This window comes from Palaemon carinicauda, chromosome 7 (genome assembly GCF_036898095.1).
Source record: "Palaemon carinicauda isolate YSFRI2023 chromosome 7, ASM3689809v2, whole genome shotgun sequence".
NCBI classification, from domain to species: Eukaryota; Metazoa; Arthropoda; class Malacostraca; order Decapoda; family Palaemonidae; genus Palaemon; species Palaemon carinicauda.
This window is the reverse complement of record NC_090731.1, coordinates 153270726-153293967: the sequence shown is the minus strand read 5'-3', so window position 1 is coordinate 153293967 and position 23242 is coordinate 153270726.

The following is a 23242-nucleotide window of genomic DNA, read 5'->3' as shown; positions in this document are numbered from 1 at the left end:
AGCCCTCTCGCCATCCCGGAGATCTCCTACGCGCCCACGCGCACCCTCTCCTGTGCGCAATCGCTCTCATGCACGCCTTACGCGCCATCGCTCGCCTGCGCGCCATCGCTCGCCTGCGCGCCATCGCTCGCCTGGGCGCCATCGCTCGCCTGGGCGCCATCGCTCGCCTGGGCGCCATCGCTCGCCTGCCCACCATCGCTCGCCTGCGCGCCATCGCTCGCCTGCGCGCCATCGCTCGCCTGCGCACCATTGCTCGCCTGCGCGCCATCGCTCGCCTGCACGCCATCGCTCGCCTGCGCGCCATTGCTCGCCTGCGCGCCATCGCTCGCCTGCGCACCATCGCCATCATCCCCACGCCCGCAGCGACTGATCGCCCAAGCGCGATCGTAGTAGGATTCCATCGCGTGATCACCAGCGCGATCGGGAGGCACTGCGACTGCGCGAGGTACCGCGCGAGCCACCACGCGAGCAGCCAGGTCATCCTCACGCCCCCCCCCCCCCCCCCCCCCCCCCCCCCCCCGCAAGCGCAGACTAGCGCGCTTGCAGGAGGGAGGGAAATGGCCAGATGGGTCCGGGAACCAACCTTCTTCTTCCCTTTCCTTCCAGGCAGGTCCAGCAGTTGTGTCTACTCCTAAGGATCACCTGATCCCCTTCCCTTCAGAGGGAGTCTCTGACAGCGCTGCTGTCAGTAAGCAGCCATGGTTTGCATCCCTCATCATAGATGTTGTGCAGGCTGTCAAACCTGCCTTCGCTGAGATAGGGCTCAACACTATGGCGGCTCCGACCCCACTGAAGAGAAAGAGGGGAGTGGAAACCGTGGTTACTTCTAAGAGGGTTAAGCTGGCGCCTCGGACATCCTTCAGGAAGGCTCCCTCTCCCCCCCAGACGTTTTCTCTCTCTCCCGTGGATGAGCATTTTCCGTCCTCGGTGGAATCAGACGAGGTGGGGTGTTCTCCCATCGCACCAATGGGAGAAACCCCACCTCGCGCTGGAGAATCGTCCCAGGTGGGAGCAGAGTGGAGCCCTCAGACGTCGTCGTTGGAGTCCTGTATTCCTCCCAGGAGGGCCCAAGGATTCCAAGACTGTTCCCAAGTCATCCTCAAGGATCCGTCTAGAACCTACTAGACCCGCGGAGAACGTCCACGTGTCCCCCCAAGAAGAGCCTTTGGGGATGGGAGACTTCGCTGCCAGTTTACCAGGAGGGGAGCCACTAGAGCCCCTTTGCCCTGGTCCCAAGGGGGGAAGAGTACCAGGGATAAGGTCGAGGGCCAGCTCTCCGAGCTCGCCTCCTTCAGCCGTTCCACGGCTGGCAACAAACTCCTCCCGCCTCCTCGCGTTCAACTGAGGAGGTACTTCGAGATCTTGGAGGAGACTTGTTTAGCTCTTCCCATTCACCACTCTGTGGAAGAGCTTACTAAGGCAGTCCCTCTTGAGAGACTCTCCAGCCGGCAAGTGACTTTCTCGGCGACTGAGATCATAAGCCAGGAGAAAGTCGCGAAGTGTGCCATGCAGGCTACTTCGTGGCTTCACCTCTGGCTGGGATCTCTTGGCATCCTGTTGCGATCCGAAGATTTGTCTAAGGAGAGCACCGCTCTAAAGCAGACCTGCTTACGGTCCTCATTGGGGGATGCCTGCCCTTTTTTAAAGGACACATCCCAGTTCCTGATCTTCCTGCCAGCTGACCCTTCAACCTACTAGAGCGTGAAGCGCGCGCGCGCCGATCTTCATCCGGGCGCAAACGCCGACGATCTTCTTACGCGCGCAAGCGCCGACGATCGTCCGCGCGTGGGTACCGATGGTTTTCCGCGCACGCACCGCTACCTTCGCGTGCGTGCACTTCGTGCACGCTCGCGATCTTCTTACGCGCGCAAGCGCCGACGATCTTTCCCGCGCACGGGTGCTGATGGTCTCACGTGTGCGCGCCGATAGTTTTCCGTGAGCATGCGCGCCGATAGTCTTCCGCGTGCGCGCGCCGATAGTCTTCCGCGTGGGCGCGCGCCAATAGTCTTCCGCGTGGGCGCGCACCGATAGTCTTCCGCGCGCGCTCTGGTGGTCTTTCGCACCCGCGCGCCAATAGTCTTGCGCGCTCGCGTGCACCGATAGTCTTCCGCGCGTGCCAACATTCTGGTACGTGAGTACGTGCCGACGATCTTTTATTTTCGCCAGCAAGGGCTCTTCATTCTGATCCTGCGCGCCCGCTCGCGCAATCTGATTTCTGCGCACTCTATGAAATCAAGCGAGCGCTCCAGCAGTCTCCCGCGTGTGAGCCCCGGGTATTGCCCATCGCGCGAGTGCCAGCGCGCCCCCCAGCGCAATCGCCAATAGCTGCTGCCCCCCCCCCCCCCCTTGCAAGCACAGAATAGCGCGCTTGCCTTTAGGGGGGAAGGCTCCAGTAAGGTCCAGGGACATATCTTCCTTATCTTCTTTCTTCTTACAGGCAACTCCCCCTCCAGAGGGAGTGTCTGACAGCGCAACCGGCAGCCCTGGTTTGGGGCTCTAATCAGAGCGGTAGCACAGGCTTTCAAGCCTGTTCTCTCTGAGTTGGGCCACAAATCCTTGGCTGCATCTACTCCTCTGAAGAGGAAAAGAGGAGTTTCGGACGCGGTAACTTCTCCGAGGACAAAGCTGTCTCCTCGTAAGTCTTCGAGGCAGGCACCCTCCCCCCTCAGACTTTTCTCCCTCCCCTTCGGACGAGGATTTCCCATCCTCAGGGGAGTCACGTGAGGTGAGACGTTCCCCCATCACACCATTGAAGGAAGCCCCACCTCGCGCGGTAAAGTCTTCTCGAATTAGGGTGGAGAAGATCCTGCCTCCATCGTTGTTGGAGTCCTGCATCCCTCCCAGGAGGGAGTCGAAGGACTCCAAGACAGTACTGGGAGGCCCCTAGCACTGAAATCTACAGGCTCAGACATTCTTCCATTATGGGAACGAACCTGTCTGAGCCTAAGGACGTGGAGCAGGCTGCTGAGAGGTGGAGGAAGTCACCAAGACTCCCACCTACATAGGGCTTTTGACATTCAAGCCCTATGAACTTCCAGCACCCCAGCAGCCACGTCCCACCAAGACCACGAAACCGACAACGGCAGCGAAGACAGTGGTGTCTAAGCCCTTTCCGGTCAAGGACAAGAAAGGCAAGAAGTCCTCCAGGGGAGGGAAGAATCCTAGAGGGAGCAGCCGAGGCCGCAAACGCTAGGATTGGCAGTCCCCCTGCATGTGCGCCATTGGGGGATGCCTACAAGGTTGCGCAGACATGTGGCAGCAACTCGGGGCAGATTCCTGGATGATTTCCGTAATCAGTCAGGGATGTCGCGTCCTGTTCACAACATCTCTACCTCCCTTGAGGACGAATCCGGTGTCATTTAGCTCCCTTGCCATGGGATCAGCAAGGGGGCGGACCCTTAGGGCAGAGGTCCAGATTAAAGCAAACTCCGTTCAGCATGGAGACTGCAAACACGGTCAGACTTGCTGTGAAACCGCAAGACTTCATGTGTATACTGGATCTGAAGGACGCGTACTTCCAGATCCCAGTCCATCCGTCTTCAAGGAAGTACTTAGGATTCAGCCTAGACCACAAGGGGTACCAGTTCAAGGTGCTGTGTTTCGGTCTCTCCACAGCACCACAGGGTTTCAACAGAAGTGTTCACCCTAATATCATCGTGGGCACACAGGATCGGCATCCGTCTCCTCCGTTATCTGGATGACTGGCTGATCCTAGCAGACTCGGAGTCATCCCTTCTTCGACACCGAGACAAACTTCTAGGACTTTGCCAGGATCTGGGGATCATGGTAAATCTCGAGAAGTCCTCTCTTCTTCCCACTCAAAGACTGGTTTACCTAAGCATGATTATAGACACCAATCTCCACAAAGCCTTCCCATCAGACGACAGGATAGCAAGGCTGAGAGGGGTCGCAAGCCCTTTCCTCAGACGAGATGAGCTTCCAACCCAATCGTGGTTATGTCTCCTTGGTCACCTTTCATCCTTGGCTCGTCTAGTTCCCAACGATCGCCTCAGGATGAGATCTCTCCAGTGGCGGATCAAGTCCTGGTGGAATCAAGGTTGCGATTCCCTGGACGTCATGATCCCTATGGGTCCTGCGGAACGGACGGACCGCCAGTGGTGGGTGACAGACGAGAACCTACGAAGAGGAGTGGATCTTCTCGTCCTTCCCCCGGATTTAATGCTGTTTTCGGATGTCTCAAAAAAAAGAGGGGGGCCCACGTTCTGTACCACAGGACCTCAGGCCTGTGGTCAGAATCAGAAAAGTGCCTCCATATAAATCGTCTAAAGATGAAGGCCGTTTTGTTGGCCCTTTAGCAGTTCCAACAATACCTGGCAGGTCACTCTGTGGTGGTGATAAGCGACAACACCACAGTAGTGGCTTACATCAACAAGCAAGGAGGTACCTTTTCGAAGCAGCTATCCCATCTTGCAGTAGAGATACTGAGATGGACCGAAGTCCGCTCAATTCTACTATCGGCGCATTTCACTCCAGACGAGGAATGTGCTCGCCGACAATCTGAACAGAGAGTCTCAGATAGTGAGTACCGAGTGGTCTTTGTGTCATCTAGTAGCCAACAAAGTCCTGACTTTGTGGGGTTCCCCGACTGTGGATCTGTTCACGACCGCGCTGATCTTCAAGATTCCACTGTACTTCCCCCCCAGTCCCGGATCCCAAGGCGCTCTGGCAAGATGCCTCCCAACAACGGTGGGACAACATCAACGTGTACGCCTTTCCCCCGTTCTGTCTGATGAGGAGGGTGCTCAACAAGACCAGAATATTGGTAAATTTTTCAATGACCCTCATAGCTCCGCTATGGCATCACGCTGAATGGTTTCCGGACCTTCTGCAACTCTTAACGGAACTTCCGAGAGAATTCCTTCCATGACACGATCTACTTAGACAACCATATGCCAGCATCTTCCCCAAAGCCGTAGCTTCGCTACGACTTCACGCCTGGTGACTATCTAGCATCTCGCTGAGAGAGGATTTTTTGCAACAAGTTGCGATTAGGATGTCTGGACATCTGCGAAAATCACCCGCATCTGTCTACAAGGCAAAGTGGAAAGTCTTCTGTGGTTGGTGTCGTGGAAGGGGTATCTCTCCACTCGATGCCACTATTCTGTGTTAACTTAATTCAGGAGCCAAATAAATATCGATGATAACAAATACTGTATGGAGTTTTTATGATAAAACAAAGTTTTATGAATACTTACCTGGCAGTTATATATATATAGCTGAGTCTCCGACTGCGGCAAAATTTAATCGAAAATCGCGGCAACCGCCTTGTGGTGGTTGTGTGGTTAGATGGTTAACAACCCTTACAGGGTGGTACTTGGAATCATTCCCGTTTTCTGTTCCTCAGATTATCTTTGCCCGACCTGTCTCCTGAGGGGAGGTGGGTGAGCTTTAAAATATATATATAACTGCCAGGTAAGTATTCATAAAACTTTGTTTTATCATAAATCTCCATTTTTATGAATAGAACTTACCTGGCAGTTATATATATATATATATATATATATATATATATATATATATATATATATATATATATATATATATATATATATATATATATATATATATATATATATATATATTATATATAGCTGATTCACACATTTGGAGGAGGGAAACAGACAGAAAAACATAGTTGGGGAAACAACAAAAGAGTTGTAGGAGAACAAACACCTTGATTCCTTACCTGCTAAGGTAGCTGACTTCAAAGGTAACTGCCTCTAGAGTCGCTTTCCCTTAGGAGTGTTCAGCCAGGAGTAGACCTGCTACGCTGCAAACAACTCAATCGAGTCTGTCAAAGGGGTAGGACCAACAACTTGACTAGACTTCAGAAAACTACCTTCCCATATAAAAAACCTGCAACCTTACTAAAGCTAACCATCTAACCTTGCAGAAATAGATATAAACTATCTATCTGGACTGAGGGAACCGTACCACAGGACGAGGACCTCAGACAACCATAAAAAACACAAACCCAAATACAAGTACATATACTAAGGTTGAGTGGGGGTAGTAACTCCTTTGCCTAATACAGAAGCCGCAGCTATGTAGGGCCCAAGGTATAACACTTGTCATAGTCCACTCTTACCTCTCTGAGGTAATGAGAAGCGAAGACAGAGTTGCTCCTCCAGAACGTTGCGTCCATGATCTGCTCAACTGACATATTTTTCCGGTATGCCAGCGAAGCAGCAATGGCCCTTACTTCGTGAGCCCGTACTTTTAACAGGGCGAAGTTTTCTTCCTCACAAAAGAGGTGGGCTTCCCTAATAGTTTCCCTCAGGAAAAAGGACAAAGCGTTCTTTGACAGGGGTTTTTGAGGATCCTTCACCGAACACCATAAGGAGTTGGAAGCACCCCTCATGCTCTTAGTGTGGGCCAAATAAGCCTTGAGAGCCCTAACCGGGCAGAGGAGGCTTTCCTGTTCCTGACCTACTAGATTCGTGAGGTTAGGGACTTCAAAAGTCCTAGGCCAGGGTTTCGAAGGGTTCTCATTCTTGGAGAGAAACTCGAACCTCAAGGAACAAACCGCTCCATTTAGGGTGAAGCCTACACACTTCTCGATTGCCTGGACCTCGCTGATCCTCCTGGCAGTCGCTAGAAACAAAAGGAAGAGGGTTTTCTTAGACACATCTCGCAGAGAAGCTTGCGAGATAGGCTCAAACTTCCTGGAGCACAAAAACTTAAGCACCACATCCAGGTTCCAAGAAGGGGGTCTTAAGTGCACCTGCTTCGTTGTCTCAAAAGACCTAATCAGGTCATGCAAGTCCTTATTCTGAGATAACTCTAAGCCTCTATGCCTAAAGACAGTTGAGAGCATGCTCCTGTATCCTTTAATGGTAGATACAGCCAGCTTAGCATCCTGCCTGAGGTACAAAAGAAAGTCTGCAACCTGGCTTAGAGAGGTAGAGGACGAGGAAACCTTGCGCCTCCTGCACCAAGCTCTAAAGGTCTCCCACTTTGACTGGTAGACTCTTTATGAAGAGATCCTCCTTGCCCTGGCAATAGCTTTCGCCGCTTGTGCCAAAAAGCCTCGAGATCTAACGAGCTTCTCGACAGTCTGAAGGCAGTCAGATTGAGAGCGAGGGGGTTTTGGTGAAATCTCTCGAAGTGGGGTTGTCTGAGAAGATCTGGACTTGCCGGGAGTCTTCTTGCAAAGTCCATCAGCAACCCTACCACTTCGGTGAACCATTCCCTCGCAGGCCAGAATGGAGCCACTAGGATCATTCGTCCCGAATCGAGGAGAGCGAACTTCCAGACAACCAGATTGATGATCTCGAACGGGGGAAAGGCATACATGTCCAGCCCCGTCCAATCCATCAAGAAGGCGTCCACTGCAACAGCTTCCTCGTCCGGGACTAGGGAGCAGTAGTTGGGGATCCTCTTGTTTAGACCGGAGGCGAAAAGGTCTATTACTGGTCTGCCCCACAACTTCCAGAGGCTCCGACAGACATGCGGGTTGAGAGTCCACTCTGTAGGAAGAACCTGTCCCCTCCTGCTGAGCATGTCTGCCCTGATGTTTCTCTGCCCTTGAACAAAACTTGTTAACAGCTGGGTCTCGTTCTCGTTCGCCCAGAGGAGAAGCTCTCTCGCAGTTGAGAACAGAGAGAGGGAGTGAGTTCCCCCTTGCTTCCTTATGTACGCGAGAGCTGTGGTGTTGTCGGAACTGATCTCCACAGTCTTTCCCGACACCGAGGTTTTGAAGGCCTTGAGCCCTAACAGAATGGCCATCAATTCCTTCCTGTTTATATGCCAACCCACCTGACTCCCTTCCTAAATTCCTGAGACCTCTTTGTTCCCTAGTGTTGCTCCCCAGCCTGACTCGGACGCGTCTGGAGAATAACACTAGGTCGGGGTTCTTCTTGAACAAGGAGATCCCTTTTCCCAACAGAGCTGGGTCCAGCCACCACATTAAAAGATCCTTGATCTCTGTCGGAATGGGAAAAGAAAAAGTGTCCTCCCAGATCTTTCTGTTCCAAACCTTTGCGAGGAAGTGTTGCAGAGGCCTTGCAGTCTCCCCAAAGGGACAAACTGCTCCAGGGAGGATAGAGTTCCCAGCAGACTCATCCACTCCTTCGCTGAGCATTCCTGCTTCCTCAAAAAGTCTTTGACTTTGTCCAGGCACCTGGTCTGCCTCTCCTGGGAGGGAGAAGCCTGAAAAAGAACTGAATTCAGAACTATCCCCAAATAGAGAATAGTCTGATTCGGCTCGGTCTGAGACTTCCCCCAGTTGACGATGAGTCCCAGGTCCTGAGTGATCGTATAAGTTTTCATTAGGTCCTCCAGACATTTCTCTTTCCACTGTGACCGGATCAGCCAGTCGTCTAGATAGAAGGATACCCTTATCCCCTCCTGGTGTAACCAGCCTGCCACATTCGCCATTAGTCTGGTGAAAACTTGGGGAGCTGTGCTGAGACCAAAGCAAAGTGCCCTGAACTGGAAGCACTTGCCCTGGAACACAAACCTCAGATATCTCCTCAAAGACGGATGAATGGGGACGTGAAAATAAGCGTCCTGCAGGTCGAGAGAAACCATCCAGTCTCCTGGACGAACTGCAGCCAGCACTGACTGAGTCGTCTCCATGGAGAACTTTGTTTTCTCCACGAAGGCGTTCAGAGAGCTGACATCTAGGACTGGTCTCCATCCACCCGAGTTCTTGGGAACCAGAAACAGGCGATTGTAAAAGCCTGGGGAGGCGAGGTCTTGAACTGGCTCTATTGCTCCCTTGACCAACATCTGGTCGACTAGCTCCAGAAGAGCCTCTTGTTTCCCCGCGTCGGTATACTGAGATACTAAGGCTAGGGGAGAGTCTGAGAGAGGTGGTTTCTTTAAAAAGGGGATCTTGTAACCTTCCTTGACGACTGAGAGGGACCAGGTGTCCGCCCCTCTCCTTTTCCAAGACTGCCAAAAACGAGACAGTCTTGCCCCTACTGGTGTCTGGAGGACTTCCATCTCATTTTTTGGACCGGGGCCTAAACGCACCCCTGCTGGTCCTTGGTCCTGACTCGTGTCTTCTCCCCCTAAAATCCGCTCTCGAGGAGATCCTACCCCGAAAGGCTGTTGAAACTTCTTCTCCTCCTTCTTCAGAGGAGCAGGAGCAACAGGTAAGGTCTTTCTAGCCGACCGAGACAAAAGGTCCTGAGTAGCCTTCTGAGCCAGAGAAAGGGAGATATCTCTGACCAGAGCTTCAGGAAAAAGATGACGTGAAAAAGGGGCGTAAAGTAGCTCCGACTTCTGGGCAACAGTCACAGATCTAGAGGTGAAGGAGCACAAAAGGGCCCTCTTCTTTAAGACCCCTGCTGAGAAAAGGGAAGCCAATTCATTAGCTCCATCCCTTAGAGCTTTGTCCATGCAGGACATGATACTCGTCAGGTCCTTCGCATCCTCCAGGAGTTCAGACTTCCTGGCCAGAGTCCAGAGAGACCAGTCCAGGAAGCTGAAAACCTCGAAAACCCTGAAAATTCCCTTGATGAGGTGATCAAGCTCTAACATGGACCACATCACCTTGGCAGAGTTTAAAGCATGCCTTCTTGCCGAATCCACAAGAGCCGAGAAGTCACCTTGGGAGGAGGAAGGCACTCCTAACCCCAAAGGTTCCCCTGTCTCATACCACATACCGGCCTTGGAAGCGAGCCGAGACGGTGGAAAAGAAAAGGTGGTCTTGACAGCTTGTCTCCGTTCCTTCATCCAATCATCCACTTTAGCGAGAGCTTTCCTGGCCGAAATTGAAAGTTTCATTTTGATGAAGGCCGAAGACTTAGTAGCTTTCTTCCTGGTAAATTGAGACTGAGGAGAACGAGGGGCCGAAGGTTGAAATTCCTCCCCATAAAGTTCCAAAAGAGAGCGAGAAAGAACCTTGTAATTGCTAGAAGAGTCGGCAGGTTTTTCTTCCTCTTCCGAAATATCTTCGAGGTCCTGCTCAAGGATAACATCCCGAAGAGTTGGGCTGCCAGCAGTCTGGCAGCGAGAGCTGTTTGAATCCTGGCACCGAGCGCCGCTAACATCCAGTCGGCGAGAAGCGGTATCGTCACGATGACGAGAAGCGGTATCGTCACGATGACGAGAAGCGGTATCGTCACGATGACGAGAAGCGGTATCGTCACGATGACGAGAAGCGGTATCGTCACGATGACGAGAGGCAGTATCGTCACGATGACGACCTTGCAAATATCATTTGCACAAACACGATACTGAATTTTCTCACTCATGATAATAAAGAAAAAAAAGACAAAAAAACAAAAACAACACGATTGCCGAATCCCAACACAGTGTACTTCACCAAAAACGAAGTCCAAAAAGGCGATGAAGGGAAAGAGATCCGAAAAACTCTGAAAGGCGGACCAATGATGTTGTCAATTCGGCCGGCAGAGATAATCTGAGGAACAGAAAACGGGAATGATTCCAAGTACCACCCTGTAAGGGTTGTTAACCATCTAACCACACAACCACCACAAGGCGGTTGCCGCAATTTTCGATTAAATTCTGCCGCAGTCGGAGACTCAGCTATATATATATAACTGCCAGGTAAGTTCTATACATAAAACAACTATTTATTCCTGAATGGATTTATTTATAATACGAAGTGTTACCTTCACGGCTGACAAATAACGACTCCCCATTTAAGAAAAGGCGGGAGGCAAAAACCATTACAGTAGACAGATGTAAACAACATAACAGTGGTAATTATTATATGTAAACAACTGGTCGTTTGACCATACAACTGTTGAACGACAATCTTAACAAGATGTAGATAGAACTCTAGTATACTTCAACTTCCTTTTTTTTTTTTTTCCTTATTTTTTTTTGGGGGGGGGATCAGAAAATATTTACCTTTAGAGTTCCATCATAAATAATGAAAATAAATGTACATTACAACTTAAGACTTATCTCTATCAAATGTTACAATACAAAGTTTATACTATTCCTTTTACAAAAATAAATTTAATTACATTGCAAATCTGACAGTTTTTTGTCTTAATCTTCCACTTCGTCTCGGTTCCCTTATTTCTCCCTCGGTACTTTCAAACTTCATCTGTGGATCTTCATCAACATCTCCTCGGTATTCTCGAAGTAATCTACGGTTTCTCCATAGCAGCTTTCCATTTGATAACTGGACATGAAAGCTTCTATTCCGTAAACCAGCTTTGACTATTTTTCCCCTCTTATCCCATTTCTTGGATACTGGGTCTTGGATTCGAACTTCTACCCCAGGCAAGAATTCTTTCAGTTTTTTGGCGGATGCGTTGTACCACGTTGCAGTCTTCATTTCTCTTTCTTTTCTTTTCCTTTCTGCTTCTTCAATTTCTTCCGCACTTTCTTGCTGAAAAGCACTGTGATGAATGGGAACAGTAGATCCGAGAGGGTGTCCAAACACTATTTGGTTCGGCGACCGTCCATCTGCTCTTGGAGTGTTTCTTAGTTCCAACATTGCTTCTTGAAATGTTTCATCCACCGTTGTTTTATTTATCTTTTTTAGTAAGGTTTTGACTTTCTTAACAAAGGCTTCGGCATGCCCATTACTGCTTGGGAAATGGGGTGAGCTTGGGCCCCACTCGATGCCTTTCCTCTCCAAAAACTTCTGAAATTCTGCGGCTCGGAATTGCTGTCCACCATCTGTTCGGATCCGTTGGGGGTTTCCCATTATTGCCATCATTTTTATCATTGGCCCCACAATAGATCCTGCTGATGGATCATCTTTCCAGTCATGGACCATCGGATATCCACTCAGGCGATCAGCATAAATCAAGAAAGGTCTGCCATTACAGTAAAATAGGTCTGCAGATACACATTCGAACGGTCGAGATGGTAATGGGTCTGATTGTAGTGGTTCCTTTCCCAAGCTGGGTAGATGGCATTGGCATGTCTCACATTTCTCTACTAGCTGATTTATGTCATTTGTGATACCAGGCCAGTATACACACATACGGGCACGCTGCTTCGTTCTCGTAATTCCTTGATGAGCAGTATGCAGTAGATTAAGAACTTCTCGTCTCTGCCCTTTTGGAATTACAATGCGCTGCCCATATATCACAAGGTCTTCGTCAATAGCTAATTGGTGCCGTATGGCTTTATACTGTTTCACACATGCAGGTACATCTTCATTTCCTACATTGTCATTCCTGACAGCAGTTACTAATTCCATGTATTCTGGGTCTCCTCTTGCAGCTTCACGTAACTTTTCAATGATAAGGTCAGTGCATCCTTTCCCATCCATTGAATTCTCACTTCCTATTGATGTGATCCGAATAGCCATCAATGTACATCCCTGGAGATAGTCTTCACCTTCATCTGGATCCTCCACGGGTGCTCGGCTAAGGCAATCTGCGATAGCATGCTCCTTACCTTTTCTCCATTCGACAGTGAATTGATATTGACTTTGGAGTTCTGCCTTCAAATTCTGCAATTTAACATTTTCAACCTGGGTCAAAGAGTATTTGTTGAATATTGACAAGAGAGGACGATGGTCAGTAATCACCGTAAACTGTGGTAGTCCAGACAAATATAACCTACTTTTCTTCAATGCATATCTGATAGATAGAGCCTCTAGTTCTATCATGGAGTACCTGGTTTCAACATCTGTCAGGAACCTGCTTCCACAACTGATGAGTTTCCATCCATCTTCATGTTGTTGAAGCATGATGAAGCCAAATCCATTTAGTCTGCTTGCATCAGTTTCCACACGAGTTTCACGAAGTGGATCAAATTGTGCAAGAACTGGTGTTTTTACGAGAAGTTGTTTCAATTCATTAAAGGCTTCAGTATGTGCTGGCAACCATTGAAACTGATTCCTGGTTTTCAAAAGTTCTCTCAGCGGCGTGCTCGCTGCACTAATGTGCGGGCTAAAGGATCCTACCTGATTTACTAATCCCATAAAACTTCGTAGTTCGGTGATATTTGTCGGCGTTGCAAAATCTACAATAGCATTCACTTTCTTTGGATCTGCTTCTGTCCCGTTTTTGGACAAAACATACCCAGCAAACTGCACTTGTGGTTGAGCAAATTTGAATTTTTTCTCATTCAATGAAATGCCATGTTCGATGCACCTGTTTAGGAATGCCCGTACATCTTGTATGTGTTCCTTATACGTCCTACTTGCAATCAGCACGTCGTCCACCACTTTATGGGTTCTTTCCAAACCATCAATTGCCAAGTCTCCTCTGAAATTGTAACTGTCACCAGTGCTGATGAATCCCATAGGCGCTCTCTTGTACCAAAATCTCCCCCATGGTGTTAGGAAAGTAGTAAGATCTCTTGAGTCTTCATGCAACTCTAATTGCCAGTAACCCTTGACAGCATCACATACTGTGAAGTATTTAGCACCATGAATCACTTCATTTATAGCATCCTTTGGCGTTTTGGCATTGTGTACCGTCCTATTTACTTGCGAATTGAGCTTTGTGAGATCGACCGTCATTCTGATCCCACCATCTGGTTTCGGGATTACAACGATTGGATGGCACCATTCCGTTGGTCTATCTCCAACTCGTTCTATGACATCCTGATTAATCATGTTCTCCAGCTCCTTCTTCACTGCATCCCGCAATGGGTAGCTCACTGGTCGGCAGGCATAAATTGCAAAAGGTTTTGCATTTTCCTTAAGCTCTATTCTCATCGGTGCAGTTTTCATAGTTTTTAACCGTCCTTCAATGCTGAACATTTCTGAGTAGTCTTCTATGATCTGGTTCCTCGTGTTTATGCTGAATTCCTCCACTGGGCTATTTTTTTCAGTACACCGAAGATCTGTGATAATACGAACTGTTTTTTTCATAGGAAATGGGAAATTTTCATGCACGATGTGCAACTTCTTGCAGGCATCAAGATATATATACATCTCCTCACTTTTAACATCACTACAAAAAATAACATTTTCCACACATTTGTTACCATTACCATGTAACACTAAATCAGTCTCTCCAATAACATTTAGTCTTTTGCCGTTAACACTTTCTAAGTACTCTTCACAGAAATGGAGGTCCTGTTCACCAAGCATCAAATCCTCCATCATTCCCACACCAGCGACAGTCCTCTCTGCTCCTGTATCAGCGATGACGCATTTTCTGATGACATGACTCTTCAGTGGGTGATGGATGTCAACTGACAACATCGGACGTTTCTCAGTACACCTAGAAATGTCGGCGACATGCTTGCGTTTATCGGCTTTAGGAGACGATTTTGTAGCGTTTTCCTTCCTCGGACTTTCACAGGCCTTACTTTAATGGTTAAAGCGACCACAATTAAAACACTCCTTTCCCATTGCTGGACATTTTTTTCCTTGTTGGTGGGCTGAAAAACCACATCTGCGACATTTTGCGGATTCATCTATAGAGGACTTGTTGGCATGACTTTTTGTTCGCTGTTGACTTTTGCTTCTTTTCCGGGTCTGCAACCTATTCATATCAACACTATAACCTCTACTCAATCTCTGATCTTCTTTCCCTACCAACTCACGGTTGCGGCATAAAGTGATCGTCTCACGAAGGTTAAGTGCAGGTTTCTTCCCCAACAGTTCCTGTCTTACACTCTCATCGCGAACTCCGGACAATATAAGAGTGGCAATCCATTCATCAGCACTCATGTCTGACAGGTTGACATCCTCTGCTTGCTCCCGAAGATCCACCAGAAAATTATCAAATGACTCTCCGGATTCTTGCTTCCTCCGAACAAGCTTGTAACGGTCTACTGCGATGTTCCGTTGTGATTTAAGGTGTCCCCTAATCCTCTCTATGATTTCACTCAAACTTAATTGTGTATCCATTGGGATTTCCATTGCATGGCAAATTCTTTGAAGGAACTCTGGTGTGCAAAACGTCCAATAGGTCGCGATCTGGTCCTCTCGAGTTTTCTCCCCTAGCTTCGCCACCTGTGCGTAATTTTTCCATGTAGCCTCCCATCTCTAGAAAATCTTCAAAGTAGTACCATCATCTAATAACTCTGGGGGTCTAACAGAAATTTTTGTTGTCTCACTTCGGCGACTTCTCTCAACTCCTGTGGTTGAGTTATCATTGAGATCAGTCCGAGGTGTGACTCGTTCAAGGATAGCAGCTAATTCTCGTTCCCGGCGCTCCTGTTCACGTGTAAAGCATTCTTCCTGTGATTGCATCTGCTGTTGTAGCATTTGCAACATAGTAAACATGGGATCACATGCCTCAATAAAAGTAGTTTCCTTGGGCTTTTCAATATGAGTCTTTATTCCCTCCTCAGTGTCGCCTATCAAATTGGACCTTTCGATGGTTATTTGAAGTAGTCTTGATAATCTTGATGTATTATCCTTGTTGTCATAGGGAACTCCAAGAGCCTCCAGGTAATTCTTGATTTCATCACGATCTCAATCACCAATATTTTCTTTAGTGAGGGCAAGGGCTTCCTCACGAAGTTCTGCAACTATAGGCATTGTAGTGGTAGGGTTATTCTTTCTTCTTGTAGATATCTTCCTTTATACTCACTGCGCCATGTGTTAACTTAATTCAGGAGCCAAATAAATATCGATGATAACAAATCAACTATTCATTCCTGAATGGATTTATTTATAATACGAAGTGTTACCTTCATGGCTGACAAATAACGACTCCCCATATAAGAAAAGGCGGGAGGCGAAAACCATTACAGTAGACAGATGTAAACAACATAACAGTGGTAATTATTATATGTAAACAACTGGTCGTTTGACCATACAACTGTTGAACGACAATCATAACAAGATGTAGATAGAACTCTAACATAGTTCCTTGTGTATTTGCGGGAAGAAAATGCGCCTTTCAGTCTCGGCGGTGAAAGGCTATCGCTCAGCCTTAAGTCTAGCCTTCAGGCTCAAAGGAATGATCTTTTCTTCCTCGCTGGAACTTTCCCTACCCATACGAGGTTATGAACTTACCTGCCCTCAGTCGGATGTGAGACCTCCTCCATGGAACGTGGTTCGAGTTCTCAGGTCTCTTAAGAGATCTCACTATGAACCATTACGCCAGGCTTCAGTTCTCCACCTAACTTGGAAGACGGTGTTCTTACTAGCTTTGGCTTCGGCCAAGTGAGTCGATGAACTTCATGGTCTCTCTTATGACATCACCCATGCAAGGGTATGGGGGGGAGGTAACGTTCAAATTCGTCCCTGAGTTTGGTGCCAAGACTCAAAATTGGGGGGTGCCGGACGCTCGGTTCGACTCCTTCCGGATTCGAGTCTCCGTTCTGTAACAGATGTCTCAGACCTTCTCCTACTGTGCCCAGTAAGGAGTCTGAGGCTATATCTCAGAAGAACGGCTGCAGCCCGTCCCCAGGTGCAAGCATTGTTAGCACTGGGAGGATTAAGAGAAGGGTCACCAAGAACACCATCTCGGCATGGATTCGTAGGGTGATCCATCTGTCCCTGAATCCAGACCCTCCTCCGACACGTCGCCCTAGAACACATGATGTCAGGGGCGTAGCTACGTCCCTGGCCTTCAAGAGAAATTTCTCAGTGACGCAGGTCCTTCAAGCTGGGGTGTGGAAACGTCAGACGACCTTCACAGCCCACTACCTGCACGACGTGACCCACAGGAGGCTCGATACGTTTTCTATCGGCCCTGTGGTGGCTGCACAACAGCTGGTTTAAAACCTCAGGCTCCTTAGTGGACAAGTAGCAGAAGGTTGAGGGCATTGTTACCCGGTCTTAGTCTGCATGAATGAAAAGATTTGTCTGGCCCTTACTCTTTTCTTCATCCTCCCCTCTCTTGGGGAAAGCAGCATCCTGGGTTCTCTGCACAGCTGACCTCAAACCACTGCAGGTAAACCATGTTTCTTTGTTTTACGAGTATTATGATAATACTGTCACGTCCCCATACCCTGACGAGGTGGCATTGGGAGAGTCCTTTGCCTAAAGTTTCCTTCTAAGGGACTACAGATCAACTTCCTAGGACGAGTCACACTTTATTTTACCTTCACACACAGCTTGGATAGGCCACAGTCCTTGCGTAGCAAGGTTCTAGCGAGGTGCAGGGACTCCTTATTGCTGAGTGCGAACACACTTGAATATTGATTCCCTGGGCAAAGCCAAAAGCCAGTACTGGCAGGGACTTTCCACCCTTCCTAATGGGCGAGTCACCCCTATTAAATAGCGTGGTTTGTATGTCAGTTACGGAACAAATGATAAATTCGTAGGTAATTTGTATTTTTGCTAATCATACAAACCTTAGCTATTTAATCAAACTTGCCTGCCAGGCCTATCCCCCTTGAAGTCCTACCTCCAAGCAAAGTGAGCTCAAGCACAGGTGTGTGTGAGGAGGGGGGGGGGAGTAGGCTACCCTCCCTACCCCCCCCCCTAACTAGCGGTGGGGTAGTAAACCCTCGTTAAGATTTTAATGGCTCATCATTTCAGCTACGCCGAAAGTAATATGATATTTTGATTATAAAATAAATTTTTTAATATACTTACCCGGTGAATATATAATAGCTGACGTCTCGGACGGCTCGACAGATCCAAAAACTCGCGAGCGATCGCCGTGAAGGTTGCGGGTGTGACCACCAGCACCGACTATCGGCCAGATACCGCATATACTTGTCAAGTTCTCCAGTTCTTCTCAGTCCGCTGGGTCTCTATCGGGGAGGAAGGGAGGGCCTTTAATTTATATATTCACCGGGTAAGTATATTCAAAAATTTATTTTATAATCAAAATATCATTTTTAAATATTAAACTTAGCCGGTGAATATATAATAGCTGATTCACACCCATGGTGGTGGGTAGAGACCAGTATTAATGCAATAAAGGCGTATATGCTCATGAGTTTTTGACAATTATATCATAAAAAAACCCACTTAAACATAGGTACCTGGTAAGGAAGCTGACTCTGACGATTACTCTGCCTTATTAGTCCGCTTTCCTCACGAAGCCCAGCCATCCTCTCAGGATGCTGAAAGACTCCCAGGAGCTGTTATATCCAGGGCGACCACCCTTATAACAGGACCTCATCAATACCCTCAATCTGCGCGCTCTCAAGAAACGACATTTGACCACCCGCCAAATCAAAAAGGATGCGAAAGACTTCCTAGTCTTCCGTACAACCCAAGACAAGACTAAAAACATTTCAAGAGAAGATTAAAAGGATATTGGGGTTAAGGGAATGTAGTGGTAGAACCCTCACCCACTACTGCACTCGCTGCAACGAATGGACCCAGGGTGTAGCAGTCCTCATAAAGAGTCTGGACGTCTTTTAAGTAAAATGAAGCGAACACCGACTTGCTCCTCCAAAAGGTCGCGTCCATAATACTTTGCAGAGACCTGTTTTGCTTAAAAGCCACCGAAGTTGCTATTGCTCTCACTTCGTGCGTCTTGACCTTAAGCAAGCAACGATCTTTCTCACTTAAATGAGAATGTGCCTCCCGGATTAAAAATCTAATAAAGTACGATAAAGCATTTTTAGACATGGGCAATGAGGGCTTCTTAACGGAGCACCATAAGGCCTCAGAACCACCTCGTAATGGTTTAGTACGAGCCAAATAAAACTTCAGAGCTCTAACTGGGCCCAGTACTCTTTCAACCTCATTGCCTACGATTTCTGACAGGCAAGGTATATCAAAAGATTTAGGCCAAGGACGAGAAGGCAGTTCATTCTTGGCCAAAAAAACAAGTTGAAGCGAACATGTGGCTTTATCTGTAGAGAAGCCGATGTTCTTACTAAAGGCATGGATCTCACTGACCCTTTTAGCCGAAGCCAAGCACACCAAAAAAAGCGTCTTGAGGGTGAGATCCTTCAGGGAGGCTGAATGCAATGGCTCAAACCTGTCGGACATTAGGAACCTTAGGACCCCGTCTAAGTTCCAAGCAGGAGTTGACATACGACGCTCCTTAGAGGTCTCGAAGGACATAAGGAGATCTTGGAGATCTTTATTATTTGACAGATTCAAGCCTCTATGTCTGAACACAGATGCCAACATGCTCCTGTAGCCCTTAATAGTGGGAGCAGAGAGGGAGCGAACATTTCTCAGATGCAGGAGAAAGTCTGCAATTTGGGCTACAGAGGTACTGGAAGAGGAAATAGAGGATGACTTGCACCACTCTCTAAAGACCTCCCACTTCGACTGGGAGACCTTGATAGTAGATGATCTCCTAGCCCTCGCGATCGCTCTGGCTGCCTCCTTCGAAAATCCTCGAGCTCTTGAGAGTCTTTCGATAGTCTGAAGGCAGTCAGACAAAGCGCGGGGAGGCTTTGATGAAGACTCCTTACGTGGGGCTGCCGTAAGAGATCCATCCTTAAAGGTAGACTCCTTGGAACGTCTACCAGCCATTGAACTACCTCTGTGAACCACTCTCTCGCGGGCCAGAGGGGAGCAACCAACGTCAACCTTGTCCCTTCGTGAGAGGCGAACTTCTGCAGAACCCTGTTGATGATCTTGAACGGCGGGAATGCGTAAGCGTCCATGTGAGACCAGTCCAGCAGAAAGGCATCTATGTGGCCCGCCTCTGGATCTGGGACTGGAGAGCAATAGGCCGGGAGCCTTTTGGTCAATGAGGTCGCAAAGAGGTCTATGGTGGGCTGACCCCAAGTCATCCAAAGACTCTTGCACACGTCCTTGTGGAGGGTCCATTCTGTAGGGATCACCTGACCTCTCCGACTGAGACAGTCCGCCAAGACGTTCAATTTTCCCTGGACGAACCTCGTCAACAGTGAGATGCCTCAATCTTTTGACCAGATGAGGAGGTCCCTTGCGATGACGAACAGTGTGTGGGAGTGAGTGCCTCCTTGCTTGGAGATGTACGCCAAGGCTGTGGTGTAGTCCGCATTCACTTCTACCACTTTGTTTCGGAGAAGACTCTCGAAACTCGTCAAGGCTAAGTGAACAGCCAACAGCTCCTTGCAGTTGATGTGAAGGCTCCTCTGATCCGACGTCCAAAGACCAGAACATTCCAGACCATCCAGAGTCGCTCCCCAACCCAAATCCGACGCGTCTGAAAATAACACGTGGTTTGGGTTCTTGACCGCCAGGGACAGACCCTCTCGAAGACCTATGTTGCTGTCCCACCAGTTCAGGCACGTCTTTACTGGTTCGGAGATCGGGATTGAGACACCTTCCAAAGTCTTGTTCTTGTCCCAATGGGAGTCTAGATGGAACTGGAGAGGGCGAAGGTGAAGTCTCCCTAGCGAGATAAATTGTTCCAGGGATGACAGCGTCCCTAGGAGGCTCATCCAACTTCTCACTGAGCAACAGTCTTTTCTTAGCATGAGGCGGACTTTGAGCAAGGCTTGATCTATCCTGGTGGCAGACGGAAAAGCCCGAAAAGCTAGACTGCGAATCTCCATCCCCAAATAGAGAATCGTTTGGGAGGGAGTCAGCTGAGACTTCTCTAAGTTCACCAACAGTCCCAACTCCTTTGCAAGATCCAACGTCCATTGAAGGTCCTGCAGACAGCGATGACGGGACGACGCTCTGAGCAGCCAGTCGTCCAGGTACAGGGAGGCTCAAATCCCCGATAAATGAAGAAATTTTGCCACATTTCTCATGAGCCTCGTAAAAACAAGAGGAGCAGGGCTGAGGCCGAAGCACAGTGCTCGGAATTGGTACACCACATTCCTGTATACAAACCTCAGATACGGCTGAGAATCCGGGTGTATAGGAATGTGGAAGTACGCATCCTGCAGGTCGAGAGAGACCATCCAGTCTCCCTCTCTGACCGCTGCTAGGACGGACTTCGTGGTCTCCATCGTAAATTTTGTTTTGACAACAAAAACGTTGAGCGCACTGACATCCAGCACCGGCCTCCAACCTCCTGTATGCTTTGGGACTAGGAAGAGACGGTTGTAAAATCCCGGTGATTGAAGGTCCGAGACTTTCACCACCGCTCCCTTCTCTAGCAACTGAGACACCTGCAGTTGTAGTGCCTGTCTCCTTGACTCCTCTCGATACCTGGGAGAGAGGTCTATAGGAACTTTTACCAGAGGAGGTCTCCGTACAAAAGGTATTTTGTACCCCTCCTTTAGCAACAACACAGACTCTCGGTCTGCACCCCTCTTCTCCCAGGCCTGCCAGAAGTTGTTCAGTCTGGCCCCTACCGCTGTCTGAGGACGTGGGCAGTCAGACTCTGCCACGGGAGGACTTGGATCCTTTCCTCTTGCCTCTTTTACTGTCGGCACGAGCGCCTCCCTTACTGGGGGCTCTGCCACGAAAGGGCGGGATAAACCTCGTTGCTGGAGTATCGAGCTTGGGTCTTACGACATAAGATGATGAAGGAGCAGCCTTGCGCGCCGACGTAGCCATCAGGTCGTGGGTATCCTTCTGCACCAGAGAAGCTGCAATATCCTTAATCAACTGCTGAGGAAACAAGGCAGATGACAACGGAGCAAAGAGAAGCTCTGACCTTTGGCAGGGAGTTACTCCTGCCGAAAGGAACGAGCAAAGAGTCTCCCTCTTCTTAAGGACTCCTGCCGTAAAGGTAGCAGCGAGCTCATTAGAGCCATCACGGATAGCTTTGTCCATGCAGGACATAATTAACACGGATACATCACGGTCGGCCGAAGAGATCTTCCTGCTCAAGGCTCCCAGCGACCAATCCAAGAAGTTAAAAACTTCGAAGGCCCTGTAAACCCCTTTGAGGAGATGATCAAGGTCCGAAGAAGACCAGTAAACTTTAGAGCGTCTCATGGCCAGGCGACGGGGAGAGTCTACGAGGCTTGAGAAGTCTCCCTGGGCAGAGGCAGGAACTCCCAAGCCGAGAACTTCTCCCGTGTCATACCAGACGCTCGCTCTAGAAGCCAGTTTAAAAGGGGGGAAAGCAAAGGCTGTCTTCCCCAAACTCCTCCTGGTGATCAACCAATCGCCTAGTAAACGCAAAGCTCTCTTAGAAGAGCGAGAGAGCACTAGCTTAGTAAACGACGGCGTCGAAGTAGCTAGGCCTAGCGTAAACTCTGACGGAGGCGAACGAGGAGCAGCAGTTACAAAATGGTCAGGAAACAGTTCCTTAAAAATCAGCATGATCTTTTTAAAATCCAGAGAGGGCTGAGCAGCTTTAGGCTCCTCTCCGTCCGACAAAGTCCCCAAAGGAATATCAGTTGGAAGGGGATCAGCGACTTCCTCATCCGACGGAACTTCGTCCGACAACTGCCGAGTCTCATGATACTGAGAGACCTGCCGAGGAGGCAACGCTTGACAGGCAATGTCAACAAGCAAAGGAGCAGCAGTAGCAGAAGAGGAAGCAACGTCACGCCGCTGCTGAAAGGACTGAAATTCCTGTGACTGACCAACAACAAAAGCTGAAGTTGATTGACGCTCGACGTCACGTCGGAACTGCATTGACTGCAGAGTCTGAGCAGGCAAAACAACCTCCGACTGCGGTGACTGACGCTCAACGTCACGTCGAGGCAACGGAGCCGGTCGGCGAACGTCAGTGCGGGGCTGCGGCGGCAGCAGCTGAACGTCAGTACGAGACTGCAGCAAGGGAGGATCCATGTCACGTGACTGACGTGAAAGACTACTGGCATCGCGTTTCAAAGTACTAGAAACGTCAGCACTAACGTCAAACGGACGAGTGAACACTCGTTTGGGCGGCTGAAGGCCAGAGTAACGTTCAGCGCACTGGCGACTCGACAGCAAAGGATCATCGCGAACCTGCTCAAAGTCATACTCTTCCATAAGGGAGGCAAGCCTAGACTGCATGTCCCGCAGGACAACCCACTTCGGATCAACGGGAGTCGGAACGGGCCGTGACGTCGGTAACGTCTGCGTTGGCAAAACATTGCCTCTACCGCGACCCTCGGACCCCGTGTAACGCTTGCGCTTAATAGGCGAAGTCATCCGACGACTGCAAAAGGTCAGAGCTGCCCCAATGGCTACAGCCAGGACGCTGGACCTGTCCTGAAGGGACTGACTTTCGCTTCAAGGGTCTAGAAACCTTGCGCCAAGGTTTCTTGTGCGATAAGTCTTCGGAGGACGAGGAGAACACAGTCTCACCCGTCTTATGGTAAGGGCGATCTTGACGAGAAACGTCCGATACCAAAGAGGGAACGTCTGTACGTTGGTTAACGCCTCTCGTCCCCTAAGTCCTACGACATTACTTCTCCCTGGTGCAGGGGAGCCTGAAAGAGGTCTCGGACTAGGGGAGCGACAAGCACGAACAGACGAACCCTCGGGCGCAACACTAAATACACTTTGCGCACTTATCACTTTATCACTACGATTTTCTGTTTTACCACTCTGACACTTCAACAACTTAACATCTGACATGAATTGGTTACGGTCCGATGCTAAGGACTCAACTTTTTCACC